Raw genomic sequence first — 12,931 nt, 5'->3', positions numbered from 1 at the left:
GGGGGGGGGGGGGGGGGGGGGGGGGGGGGAAGAGTCCACAGTAATTGAAGGCAGACAGTTCAACTTCCGCTCTTTCCAGGCTCTACACTGTATCTGTGTGTGTGTGTGTACAGGAACATGAGGTCAGACTAAAGATATTTAAAGCCTTTAGAGTACATTGTTCTGTTATGTCACTGGGGAGGAGGTTGAGCACACGCAGCCAAGCAAATCATCACCTCCCTGAACCCTCAAGCCCACCTCTGGTTTTCCCATTCTCTCCATTCTTTCCACCTCTCTCTCTCTCCCTCCCTCCCTCTCAAGCTTTGTCATTCCAACCCTCCACTCCCCCCCCCCCTCCATTTTTCTCTCTCTCATTCTTCCCTTTCTCCAACCTTGAGCAGGGAGGAGGAATGAGTAAGTGAGCCTGGACGTGTTAAACAGCAGCTGGCACGCAGTCAGTCAGCTGCATTTATTGCTGTGGATGGCTGTGAGAGTATGCACGCAACATCACACAAACACATTTTGCCTGTGATTCAACAGAGCCACACTGATGGACTGAGACACAGACCCCCCGAGCACGTAGCCATACTGTGTGTGAAGAAATGTGTGCAATGACGTCATGTCCCTCCGCCTCCCTCTCAGCAGTTAGCCCACCCATCCCAACCTCTTGTCTATCCAGTGTACAGACACTGTTGCCTTCTAGACTAACAGGCTGCCTGCCACAGCGAAAAGAGTAGTTATCCGGTGCTTATACATAATTAATACTTTAAGGAGACTATAAATGCTGCCAGTGTGCTACCTGAACGTTTAATTTTCTGCCTGTAAAACCACAAAATCTGAGAATTTAGAACAGAAAAGCACAAGACATGCACACGCATACACACACACACAGGTTTAACACCTTATTCATGAGCCTGCATTATTTTAAACCAGCCAAATGAAGCAAAGCAGAGAGTGAATGTTACTTTAGCTATCATCAACATCCTCGTCACTGCAGAGTTGCTGCCGTTCTCCAGAGCAGATTGCTGTTTAGAAGCTCACAGCGGTGTTAAGCCCTCTCAGGCAAATGAGGGAGGGAGATGGAGAGAAAGACGGAGAGTGCAACATATGCAGCACGTAGTGGGAGTGAAGCATAGCTTTCAATTATCACAATTCTATAAACATGCAGGGAGGAAAAAATGAGTAGATAACGCAAAGGAGAAAATGAAGGCGGATGATAGACAGCTCAGACTCGAAACATGAACTACTAGTTGTATTGTCTGGGTTTTGCTAAGCCTGCCATAGAAAATAACAGAGAACATATAAGAGGAGACCACAATGCTGAATTGATTAGAGACATTCCACGCTGCCTGCAGGGAGAGCTGAGCCTCGCACAATGTCAGCCATCTTTGTCTGTCCTGCCAGAGGCTAAACATGGCCCTGCCCTCCCTCCTCCTGGGCCCTAAACCCTGGGAATGCTGCTCACCGCGGAGAGGCCAAAAGACTTACTAACCCACTACTGAGAGAAAGAAATGAAACAAGAGGGGGAAAAAAGAGAAAGTGCAAGGAAGCAGAGCAAAGGAGATAGAAGTGCGTGTGTGTGTGGTGGTGGTGTGTGTGTGTGTGTGTGTGTGTGGGGGGGGGGGGGGGGGGGGGAAAGGGGCTGGATTAAGGTAAGGGGAGAAAGACCTTCTCATTTCCTCAGACTTAAAATTACAACTATCCTCCTCCTGCTTTACTGAAACCCCCAGGGTACAAGGGTATCCCTTTATTCATTGAGGAGATATAAATCTGTAAGTCATGCTTTGGGGCTGAGCACAAAGTACGTCCCCCCTCTCCTCCTCCCCCAGTGGCTCAGCCTGGCCTGTGGCATTCTTGGGTACACTCAGACAGAGGTTGGATTATACGAGGGTCACTTCTCAAAAGGTTATATATATATATTGGCAAATAGAAAGATTCAAAGTATATTTCCTATAGAATGACTCCAAAATGTATCATTAATAAATGATTAAATGAATAAAATCTATGAATTCATCACTGCAGCCAAGACAAGACAAGCATTGTGTGAGTCGGTTAATACACCCTCTGACTAGCTAAAGGTGGCTGGCCCCTTGGATCCATAATGGCTGTGCAGTTTTCTTTGTGTGGTTGCATGTGTGTGCAGTCAACTCTGGAGCTGGGGCCCCTGTGTACGACCACACCACTACAAAGACTGGGGGGGGGGGGATACAGAGGGCAGACTTCCCCTTTAACAATTTGAAAAGAAACCAGCACTGTTAGACATACACTTAAGAGATGGCCTGAGTGTGGGATTAATTCCATGTTTTCAACTAAGAGTGTGTGAAATCAACACAGTGCTTTTCAACTCAAAACCAATGGCTAGACTAATACCTTTCAATGTTTGGGAGATTGCAAAAGCGGCAGCAGCGAGCCCAGACTTTCTCCCACATCTGTCCACAGTGGCCTTTACAATATGGTCGTTGCCTTACAGCTGAGTTGAGCTGTGACAAAACTAAGGGGAACGTTGTTACAACCTGTAACCCTCAACCCTAATGGCCTATTCCTCCTCCTTCCCGCACTGTAACACTAGAGCTTTGCTTTAAACAAAACCAGACCCTCCCGCTCCCACACGACAGGCCCCCAGTGCACCTCGTTAACAGGAAACCTCTGTTTATTTTCTCTGCTTTTCAAACACTCTCTTCTTCCTCTGCTAACCCTGTTACTGACCCCCCCCCCCACCCCACACTGGTGACATCAGCAGCCAGGATCTATGACTTCCTTCAGGAGGCAGCAGCCAGAAGTAAGGAAGGAAAGACAGACACACAGACAAAGGAGACGGCAGAGAGCAAGGGAGAGCGGGAGGAGGGGGAGGTCAAATAGACAAGAGCAGCAGCAGCTCAGTGGTAACGAGGAATGTCAAGCAGTTCAGCTAGGCTAGCAGGCTGTTGAGCTAACAGCTTAGTTAGCTAACACCCCGGGGGGCAGGGGAGGCTTGGGTATGGTAGATCAGGGCTGGTAGCAATGTGACTTTGACAGGCAGAGGCTGAAAATGGCACGAAGAGCAGGATTGTGGGAGTGTTCACCTTGCCTGCCGCAAGGGGCGAGTAAGCACAACCAAAGAACAAAAGGCTGATTGTGGCATTTGGAGGCAGAGATGGGATCTGGGAGGACTAATCTGCTGCTGCGGCACGATAAGATTAGAGAGGGATGGCAGGAAGAGCTGGCTGGGAAGATCACACATACACACGCATAAACACACACACACAGATGATGGATCTGATTGGAAGGGTTTTCCACTCTGCTTTCTCACTTCCTCATTTTCCTACTTTCTCCCGCTCTCTTAGAGACAGAGATATCTGCCAGCACACCAGCACTCAATAAGCACTTCCATCTGGACGACAGAACACACACACACACACACACACACACACACACTCAAAAGCTGTCTGTGTGTGAATGTAAACTGGCGAGGTACAAGAGATCTGCTGTGCTCACGCAATCTACGACATCTCAGTGACTGACAAAGGAGGTTGTTAAAAAGAAATGCCAGCATGCTGGGTGAGCAAACACACACATTCAAGAGAATTCTCTCTCTCTCTCTCTCTCTCTCACTCACACACACACACACACACACACACACACACACACACACACACACACACAAATAACAGGCTTTCATGATAAGCACCACTATTCTTCTCCCAATCCTGCAGTCGAGCGGGGCAGGCTGGGACTCTGTGTCAGAGGTAAGAAAAAGCACCTCTAAATCAGGCTGTCAGAGCCAGCAGCAGCAGCAGGACTCCACTCTGCAATCCTCCTCTCCTTATGGGCTTCACAGTGAGCGCTTGGCTACTTGGAGGAAGGAAGGATAACCTGCCCCTCAAGCCTCCTTCTCTTAGGCACATACAACAACACTAAACAAATGCTGATTACTATGTTTGTGTGGAGGAGCTGTGCACAGCCTGCTTCCCCGCCTGGCAACAAGAACAAACGGAGAGTGTGGGAGGCAGAGAGAGGGGGGTGGTGGGGTGAGTCCCAGCTGTGGTGGCGGTGCTGGCAGGACCTTTGCGCCATGCCTACACAGGGGTGTCTCTCTCTCTGCGTCTCTTTGGCTTGACCTGTTTGGATATTAAATCGGCGCCCTCTGCTTTGAACACACTGGGCCCATCTGTCAGCCCAGCTCCATATTGGATTGGATGAGCTTTAGCCGTTTCAAAGTGGGCAGATTTGCTTTTAGTGTTTGTGTGTGTGTCTGTGTCTGTGTGTGTGTGTGTCTTAAATCTAAAACCCCCTTTCAAGAAAGAAGACACGCATAAATCACTTTATGGCAGACTCACTAAATTTGATGACACAACACAAGTTAACAGGTTCTCCTGTCCACCAGGCAGAAGGAGGAGGGACTGTGGTAGAGATGGAGAGAAGAAAAAAATAAAATAAAGAGGAGACGGGTTGTGTCACGCGGAACTCACAGATGATACTAATTAAGACTTAGGGCTGAGGGCCACTACTTGTGGATCTTACTGCTAACCACAGGCAGACTCTACACACTGAGGAGTCACAAGCACCACACGTGACTGCCACAACCGAGGTCTAGCTTGTCCAGCACTGTTTCACTCCATGCTGAAAACAAACCGGACTAGTTGCACCAGCCTTCGCCTTAACCTCGCCTTTATTTCAAATGTAAATTAATGGCAGAAGAATGCACGACCTTGACCACATGGCCCTCCTTCTAGACCGAGAGTGGTGGTGAGAATCGAGAACACCGGCCTTGGCCGCTCGCTCCATAAAATAGCCAGGGTTATGTCCAACTTAAATATTTATCTTCGCCTACAACACACTTCTGCTGCACAGCGGTTTTAGCCTAGAAATTGAAGATTAGTTAAGTGATGGCACAGAGAGGAGCACCGTGAAAGGCAAGAAGAGAGGGGATATAAAGAATATCTTCACTAATGATGATCATTATCTGCAGACCACAGACACCGAGCATCAGGGTCCTGACAACTTGTGTTCAATGATTTAGGCTGCACACAATAACACTGACACTTTTTTTCTCGCTCTCTCTTTTTTTTGAGACTACAATCAGAAATCCTTGCAGCACTAGCAGGATGCAGACTAGAATGCAGATCCAAGTGAGACTTCAAACACAGGCTGTGCGAGGACAGATGGAGGCGGTTAGGAGAGCTCATATCTGGGTGTTCAGATCATAATACTGACTTTATTTCTCAAGCTCTCCCTCTCAGCCAGACATACAGTTATAGCCTGCCAGAAAACATTGTCATTTCTGCCTTTAGCCTTTCATTTAACCGCTTCAAAGACATCCCCGCTTTGATACCTGGCTTCCTGTGTGTGTTTGTGCGTCTGCCAGTGTGTGTATGTATGTGTGTGTGTGTCTCTGCGGGCGTGTTTGCGTATAGACCAGGATGTTCTCTTGAGAGCAGAGACTTGTCTGGTCTCAAGGTAATACCCGTGAGTCAGGATTCAGACGCCGACAAACACGCACAGAAAGACTGAGGAATGCTGGCGTTTTTTGGACGACAGAGGCTTCCTTTGTGTTGTGCAGAATGTTTAAACGGCCTGGTGTTTTGTTTGGAAAGCCGTTTGCCTGTGATCCACTGTGTTAGCTTCGCCTTGTTAGCATAGCCTGGTGAGCTAATGAGACATCTTACTAATACTGACTGGCTTACTGCTGTGGAGGAAGAAAGGGGGACTGCTCGATGAGAAGGGCGTGCAGAAAGGATATGAATATCAGGCTGTGTTTGTGTGTGTGTATGTCATATTGGACGTCTGCCCAGCCAGCTAATCCGTACCCTGTGTGTGTGTGTCCGTGTGTGTGTGTGTGTGTGTGTGTGTGTGTGTCCGTGTGTGTGTGTGTCCCCAGCAGCAGCCACCTGAGCAGGGCATGGCAGAGAAGGAGCTGATTGAGCGCTGTAATGGAATACAGGAAATGAGAAGTCTTGCTTAAGCCAATGCTAATCGATCTCCCCCTTTAGTATAATTCACACACAGACACACATACACGTATATGTAACTTTCAGGCTCAAGTGTAGCTTAATGCAGTAGTAATAGATAGGCAGAGGAAATAAGATTTGTTCATGGTAGGATATGTGTGTGTGAAGGGTGGATAGGTTGTGTGTGTAGACTTGTCAACAACCGACTAGGAAGTCAGAAAGGAGATATATATCTATATTGATAGATAGATAGATATACATCTCTATCTACCTATCTATATAGATACAGATATATATCTATACAGATATATATCTAAATCTAAGCAAGAAGGTCCCAGGTTCAAACCCCAGTCATCCAGGTCTTTCTGTGTGGAGTTTGCATGTTCTCCCCATGTCTGTGTGGGTTCTCTCCGGGTGCTCCGGCTTCCTCCCACCGTACAAAGACCAAAGACATGCGGACTAGGTTGATTGGTGTCCCTAAATTGTCCTTAGGCGTGAATGTGACTGGTTGTTTGTCTATGTGTGGCCCTGCAATGGACTGGCAACCTGTCCAGGGTGTACCCCGCCTTTCACTCGATGTCAGCTGGGATTGGCTCCAGCCCCCCACAACTCTGTACGCAGGATAAGCAGTTGACGATGGATGGATGGATATATCTCTATATACACACACACACACACACTTAAATACATATATACACATATATATCAGGGGGACTTTTTACACATATTTCCATTTAATAAGGTTTTGTCAGGACATAATATTTTATGAAATTATGATAAAGCGTTTGTTCAGCCAAACAAACCTTCCTTTTAAGGTCATTGTAACTGACGATAACACTACTACTAACAATAATAATACCATATACTATATTTTCTGAGACAGTTATTGCACTGTGAAAATCTCATACCATTGAAACCCTAGTGTTTGTGTATGTGTGAAAGCTTTGGAGGTCATGTCCATGTAAGAGCAGCTGTCAGGCAGGAAGAGTGTCTACAGGGAATGTTTGTGAGAGTGATACCTCGTGTGTGTGTGTGTGTGTGTGTGTGTGTGTGTGTGTGTGTGTGTGTGTGCGCTGACCACACACACACACACACACACACACACACACACACACACACACACACACACACACACACACACAGCAAACAGGAATATTTATGATCCTTTTAACACACATACCTCAAAGATAATTTCCACACACACACGCAGACACAAACAAACCACCGTTTACACACCCACGACAGAGAGGAGTGGCGAAACACAGCCAGAGATTAGAGAATAAGAGCGCCAGCATGCAGAAATGGATCTTAAAGCTGCGTTTGAAACCGGACGGACAGCATTGCAGACGGCCTTGAAGAGCTCATGTCACCATAAGCTCAACTGGTTGTGATTGTGTTGTTTTATCTCGCCACTGCTTCTGAAGATAAGCATCTCTCGGTCTCTCTCCCCACCTCTATCTCTACGTCTGAAGGTGACCTTGCCTGTCTGTCAGTCTCTAGTGATGACATTGGCCCTATCAGTAATACATCATGTAAGCGGTGTATCAGCCAGATGCCGCACAAGCCGAGCAGTGGGTGGTCTGTCAGGGACGCCTGCTTTGTACAATATGCAAATAATCACATGCAAATTACCCACCCGTGTGTGTGACAATATATCAGTGTGGATGCAAGTGCACTAGGCCATCAGATGTGTATGTTAACAAAAGATTTAAAGTGTTACAGGCCTTTCACCAAATACAGTTAGAGCTCACAAAATCAAAAGGCTACTCGCAGCAACTGCAGTCTGAATTCTGGGGAAGAATGTGATTATAACACATGTGCACACGCACACGCACACAGAGGCCAGAAGCTTTGAGCAGCCTCCTGCTGTGCTTCAACAAGAGATGTATTGTAGACAACACAGCTGCAATAACAAGGCTGGCCCAGTGCTAGAAGGAGCTGTACTGCATGACTCTCAGTCTAGACCAGCAATAACAGCCACCATATTGTAATGTGATTATATCAAGAAGACACATTTCTGTCAATTTGACACATGTTTAACTGTACCTGAGAATGAATTTAAAGTCACAGTGAAACATTTTCTTTACATTTTACTTTCTTCATCAAATCATTACACACTGTCTGGCGTCAGTTAGGAAGTCCAAAGGCATTCAAAATTCATAGGAAAGGCTGAATTGCCCACAACTCTGTGATAGTGTTATTGATTAAAATGTAAATGTATTCCTCCTCTGCAATTAACTCACCACTAAAGATTTTACATTTTCCAGTGCATAAAACATCAAGGGATGTTTTGCCTTCTGTTTATCTTTAACTGTCAAATGGGTGTACGGCACTGAATGAAGAATGACCTAATGAGGCACAAAAAAAGTAAAATTAATAAAATAATCTGAAATAAAAAACAACAATGCAAGCAAACCGCTGTGTTTTTTATTATCTGATTAATGTTCTGAAATGGAAAAAAAATGGGTGGTGTAAGAGCAACATAAAAAGGTGAATAAAGGTATAAATTATTGAATTCAGTAAGGCAGAAACAACGAAAAACCATGCACCTGTTCTGCATTAACTGAGCAGACAAGCTGTGAACTGCCATGGCCAAGTGAAACATTACACCTTTAGACACGTTTGTGCACACCTTACACATTTTGTCGAGACTTTAAGAACCCGCAAATATCCTCCATTATGTAATATGATGTATTATTGTTTTTTCAGGTAGGAGTGAAGCTGGGGATGTAAAACTGATCTATGAATAACATTTCCTTTCAGAAGTCAGTTGTTTGTTAGTTGTTTTCTGAGTCATAATCACACAATAATGCCAATGTACCAAAGGAACATTTAGCTGACACAACAAAGAGATCAATGGGTGACTTTTTTTGTAAGTATTAAAAAACAAAAACATATTTAGCTCTTGCAAATTAAAACTGCAGCCCTCGTCTCTGCTGAGGACCTCCCAATCTGTAACATAATAAAAACCGCATGCTTAAGTAAACAACTGCTCTCTAATGCAGAACATGAGAAAAACACATTGGGAGTCATGATAAACACACTGGTTATCGTTCACACGCTCACGCGCACAAATAGAGCGCCCACCAAGAGAGTGAGCGTGAGACAAAGAGGCTGAACAACACACCAACCATCTCTTCTCTCTGCAGCCCGGGCACATCAAAAGCCTTCCCCGCCCATTTATCTGTGTGTGTGCCTGTAAATCAAAAGGCATACTGAACATGCACACACACCAACACACAGGCTCAGACTGCATTTGCTTTGTGCAGCAGCATCCAGGGCTGGGTAGGGGAGGTAAAGGATTTTGCTGTAGACGGGGGAATTACTTGCCTCAGCTCACTCTGTCAGGGAGGAGAGGGGGATGTCTGTTTACCCGCAGTGAGTGAGAGTGAAGGAGAGAAGGAAAGAAAAGACAGAGAAGTCAGTGCTGTGTCTGAGATGGCTTTCTTCGCTGCAAGTCAACTATTGCTTCACTTTCAACCCTCACTTGCCCTCCTGCCACTGTCATTAAAAGTGACACACACATACACACACATCTACCATCTGTCTTTAAAAATGGCTGTAAGGTGCATTAGATAAGGAGGCAGGTCAATGTACTTAGTTGTAACAGCATGTTCAGGTCAAGATACTATACACAGGAACAAAGGAGCCATAAATGCACAAACACATTAAGAAACCCACTGAGAGGAAAACCAAGGAATGCACCCACACACACACGCGCGCGCACACACACATACACAGATCATCTGTGCATCCCAGTGTGACCATATGGTTTGGCAGGGACTTCCTCCCCACCGCGGAGGAAGAGTCCGTTTACAGCATACAGTTCAGTTGTCCGCCATCACATCCTGTCTCCCAGCTCTAAACGGCCACGCAAAGCCTGCCCGGCTCAGCCCAGTCACGGCTTTGAAGTTAAATCAAGTAGAAAGGAGACACAGTTCACCATACCATGCAATCAGCATGAGATATGGTAGGGCGCACGCAACCTCAAAGCACTGGGAGCATATGGAGCAGGCTTTGTGTACTGTAGCTTGTGTGAAGGCTATTCTGCGTTCAGCCCGTTTTGTTGGCAAATTCTTGCCCCCCCCCCCCGTCTATTGTGGTGGTGTGATTGACATCCACCTGTCCTTGGGTGGAGGGTGATTAGGTGTTCCTACAGCTGGCTCTTTGTAACAGACTAGAGGCTTGTAATAGATTGTGTGTGAAGAGGGATATGATAGGCTGATGATGGAATGATCCGGCAGACATTGACAAACAGTCTGTGGAATACAACGGGGCGGGGTTATTGATGACTTTCTTATACAGCGAGTATCATTGCCATGGCAGCCCATACATTATCACCGCGCAGCCACGCCCCGTTACCGGCCTGGACCAATGGGCAGGCGGCTGCCAAGCAAACAATCCCCAGCAGTGTTGGAATAGTTGAGGGAGAGAGGAGAATGCTAAATGTGCCATTTCATCTGGTGATTGACACAAAGCCTCTTGTTTACCGGCGCCACAGAGATTTGCATCTTTTTACCGTTGCCCCTCCCTCTCCTCCTCTCTCACATTTCTGTTCTTCTCCTCTGCCCCCCCCCCCCACAATCCTGCCTGTTTGTGGCGGCACTGCATGAAGTGGATATTACCCCACCCTGCTGCTATGATATTGATCAGCCTCCTCCCTCCTTTCTCTCTCCTCTCTTCATAGTCCACTGCATTGATTCCACCTCTCCCCCTGAGCCCGCCAGCTAGGAGTGATTACACACGCTGCTCACACACAGTGATGCAAGCGAACACACACAAACACACTCACATTAGGGTCTCTGGTAGGGATGTGGGGTTGGGTAGCTTTGCTTTGCTTTAAAGGCTATAAAGCCCAGCGCCTGCTGCACAAGCCCTATGAAAACACTGCTTCTTTTCATTCAATGCAACCAATGACTGCAAGCTTAGCATGACATATTACCATAATAAATGTCGTTGCTTTAGCCTGTTAGAATAGCACATCAGCAGGCTGGTGTAAAGCAGGCTGTGCTCTGGTGGTTTTTGTCAGGTTGGTGCTAAAGATGGCTGTGGTAGGGCTTGACAGGTGGGCTCCAGACAACTTGTGATTCTGTGCAGAACCATACAGAGCTGAGACACACTCCTTATATGGGCCTGTGGTGCAGCGTTCCCCAGCAAAAAGACTAGCAGCTAGCCCACTAAAGTCAAAGCAGTTAAATGAAACAGCACAGAGTGGGTGTCAGCGCTACACAGACAAAAGACTTTATCAAAGAGCCAAATCAGCTGTGTACAGTTATAGGAGATTTGAGGTCGGGAATAAATAAAGCACTCCACCAAGGTGAGAGGAAAGCTACACATCCTCAGTGAAATTCCACGCCAAAAACTTGCCTAAACAGTGCCAGCAGTAGGAGCCACTGGCTCATCTGTACACACTTGCACATTAATTAGTTAAATACCTACCCTCTCCTATTTACCAGATAGGATCTCTGCTGACAATAGCTGGTGAAGCACAAAAGGTTTTGAATGGGGGGGTGGGGAGAGAGCTAACAAGGGCAGTGTAGGCTGATGCTGCAAGAACAACCACTTATCTGTGAGTAACCTCTCTCCAGCAGCAGCAACAATCCAGCAGAGTCTACAGCAACAGGCCATAGAGCCCACATATTATACACACCTTCGCTGCCATTTGGCATTTAAATGGCATTTTAGCGTGGCAGAAAACAGTTTGCACCTAATTATGGCCTGTTGCCGCTGAGTCCCGAGTTAAACAGGAGTCTCGAACAGCCATCCACAAGAGAGTTGGACTGGTAAATCTACTCTCTTGAGGATAACCAATACTTCTATCTCTAGGCTTAATGCTGAGGTGGGTGAGTGTTGATAAAGGGGCTCTATACATATGTGAAAATGTAAAATGTGAAAGGTCCAAACAAAGACAAAGACAAGAGAGGGGGGAGCGTAATCAATAGTAGAATCAATATTCTCCTTCTGTAAATTTCACTGTTTGAATTAGTACTTGTATTGCACTGTGATATCACCTCTTAGACAGGCTCAAAGTGATTTTATTTCAGTTGCGTGATCTGACAAAAAGTCTTAAATGAACCTACGTGAAACACTCAATTGGCAGCTTCAAAAAAATAAAATAGCTAAAACAGTGCCCCGACAAATAAATAACATGTCTCATGATCACTCAAAGTAAGCCCATCCAAAAACCCCTCTAATGATCCAGTGAAGCTTCTTTTGAGATGATGTTTTGGGCTAAAAAGGACTCCAAGAGACAGTCGGCCATCTGTTAACACTGACCGCCATCAGTCCCCAACAGGTCCTGTCACAGGTCTACAGCTAGAAGAGCGTGAGCACAGGTTCCACTGTGGTACACACAATGAAGAAATGAGATGTGTGTTTTGTATAAATGTGTGTGTCTTGGCTCTGCGGGGAGGAGAGGCCACCATCTTTACAAGGAGCACACCAAGATAGTAGGGGTGGGAATCTCACGATTCGATTATGATTCAGAGGGCTGCCATTCGATTATAAAACGATTATCGATGCATCCTTTTTTCTATACAGGATGCCTGGACAATTATTAAGCTTTTAAGTTGTGCATTAAAATCCAAAAGAAACATCTCCTAATTAGCTTAAAAGGACCAGTTTGCATCCCTTATTTAATTTATTAACCTCAGCTCCATGGTCCCTCATTAACAACCAGTTGACTCTGAAAACTGACGAATAATTATCAGGATATAGTCTACAGTATGTATACAGGACAGAGCTGCACACCAGTTTAGTCTAAGCTTTTACCTGATGTTTTCAACCCTTGACTAGTAGGTTAGTTAGTAATGACATACAGCTGATAATTAATATTAATTTGTTACTAACTTAGCTAATGTTACATAAATAAATATGTTTAGCGCCTTTCATGGGACCCAAGGACGAGTTACACATAGTTACAGAACAACAGAAAGTCATTCAGGATTGAATGCATTGGTAAAGAGCTGGGTTTTTAGAAGATCTTTGAAAGTGTTCTGACAGGGAGCATTTCGGATCTCTGTTGG

General features: G+C 45.8%; 1 protein-coding gene across 5 annotated transcripts in view; it reads right to left on the bottom strand.

The window, feature by feature from the left end:
* rerea (arginine-glutamic acid dipeptide (RE) repeats a) overlaps nt 1-12,931 on the bottom strand; it is a 125,426-nt gene that overhangs the window by 39,465 nt on the left and 73,030 nt on the right. The gene's annotated exons all lie outside the window — the stretch shown is intronic.

Source organism: Micropterus dolomieu, linkage group LG08 (assembly GCF_021292245.1).
Source record: "Micropterus dolomieu isolate WLL.071019.BEF.003 ecotype Adirondacks linkage group LG08, ASM2129224v1, whole genome shotgun sequence".
In the NCBI taxonomy this organism is placed as follows: Eukaryota; Metazoa; Chordata; class Actinopteri; order Centrarchiformes; family Centrarchidae; genus Micropterus; species Micropterus dolomieu.
This window is presented reverse-complemented; position numbering and strand designations above follow the sequence as displayed.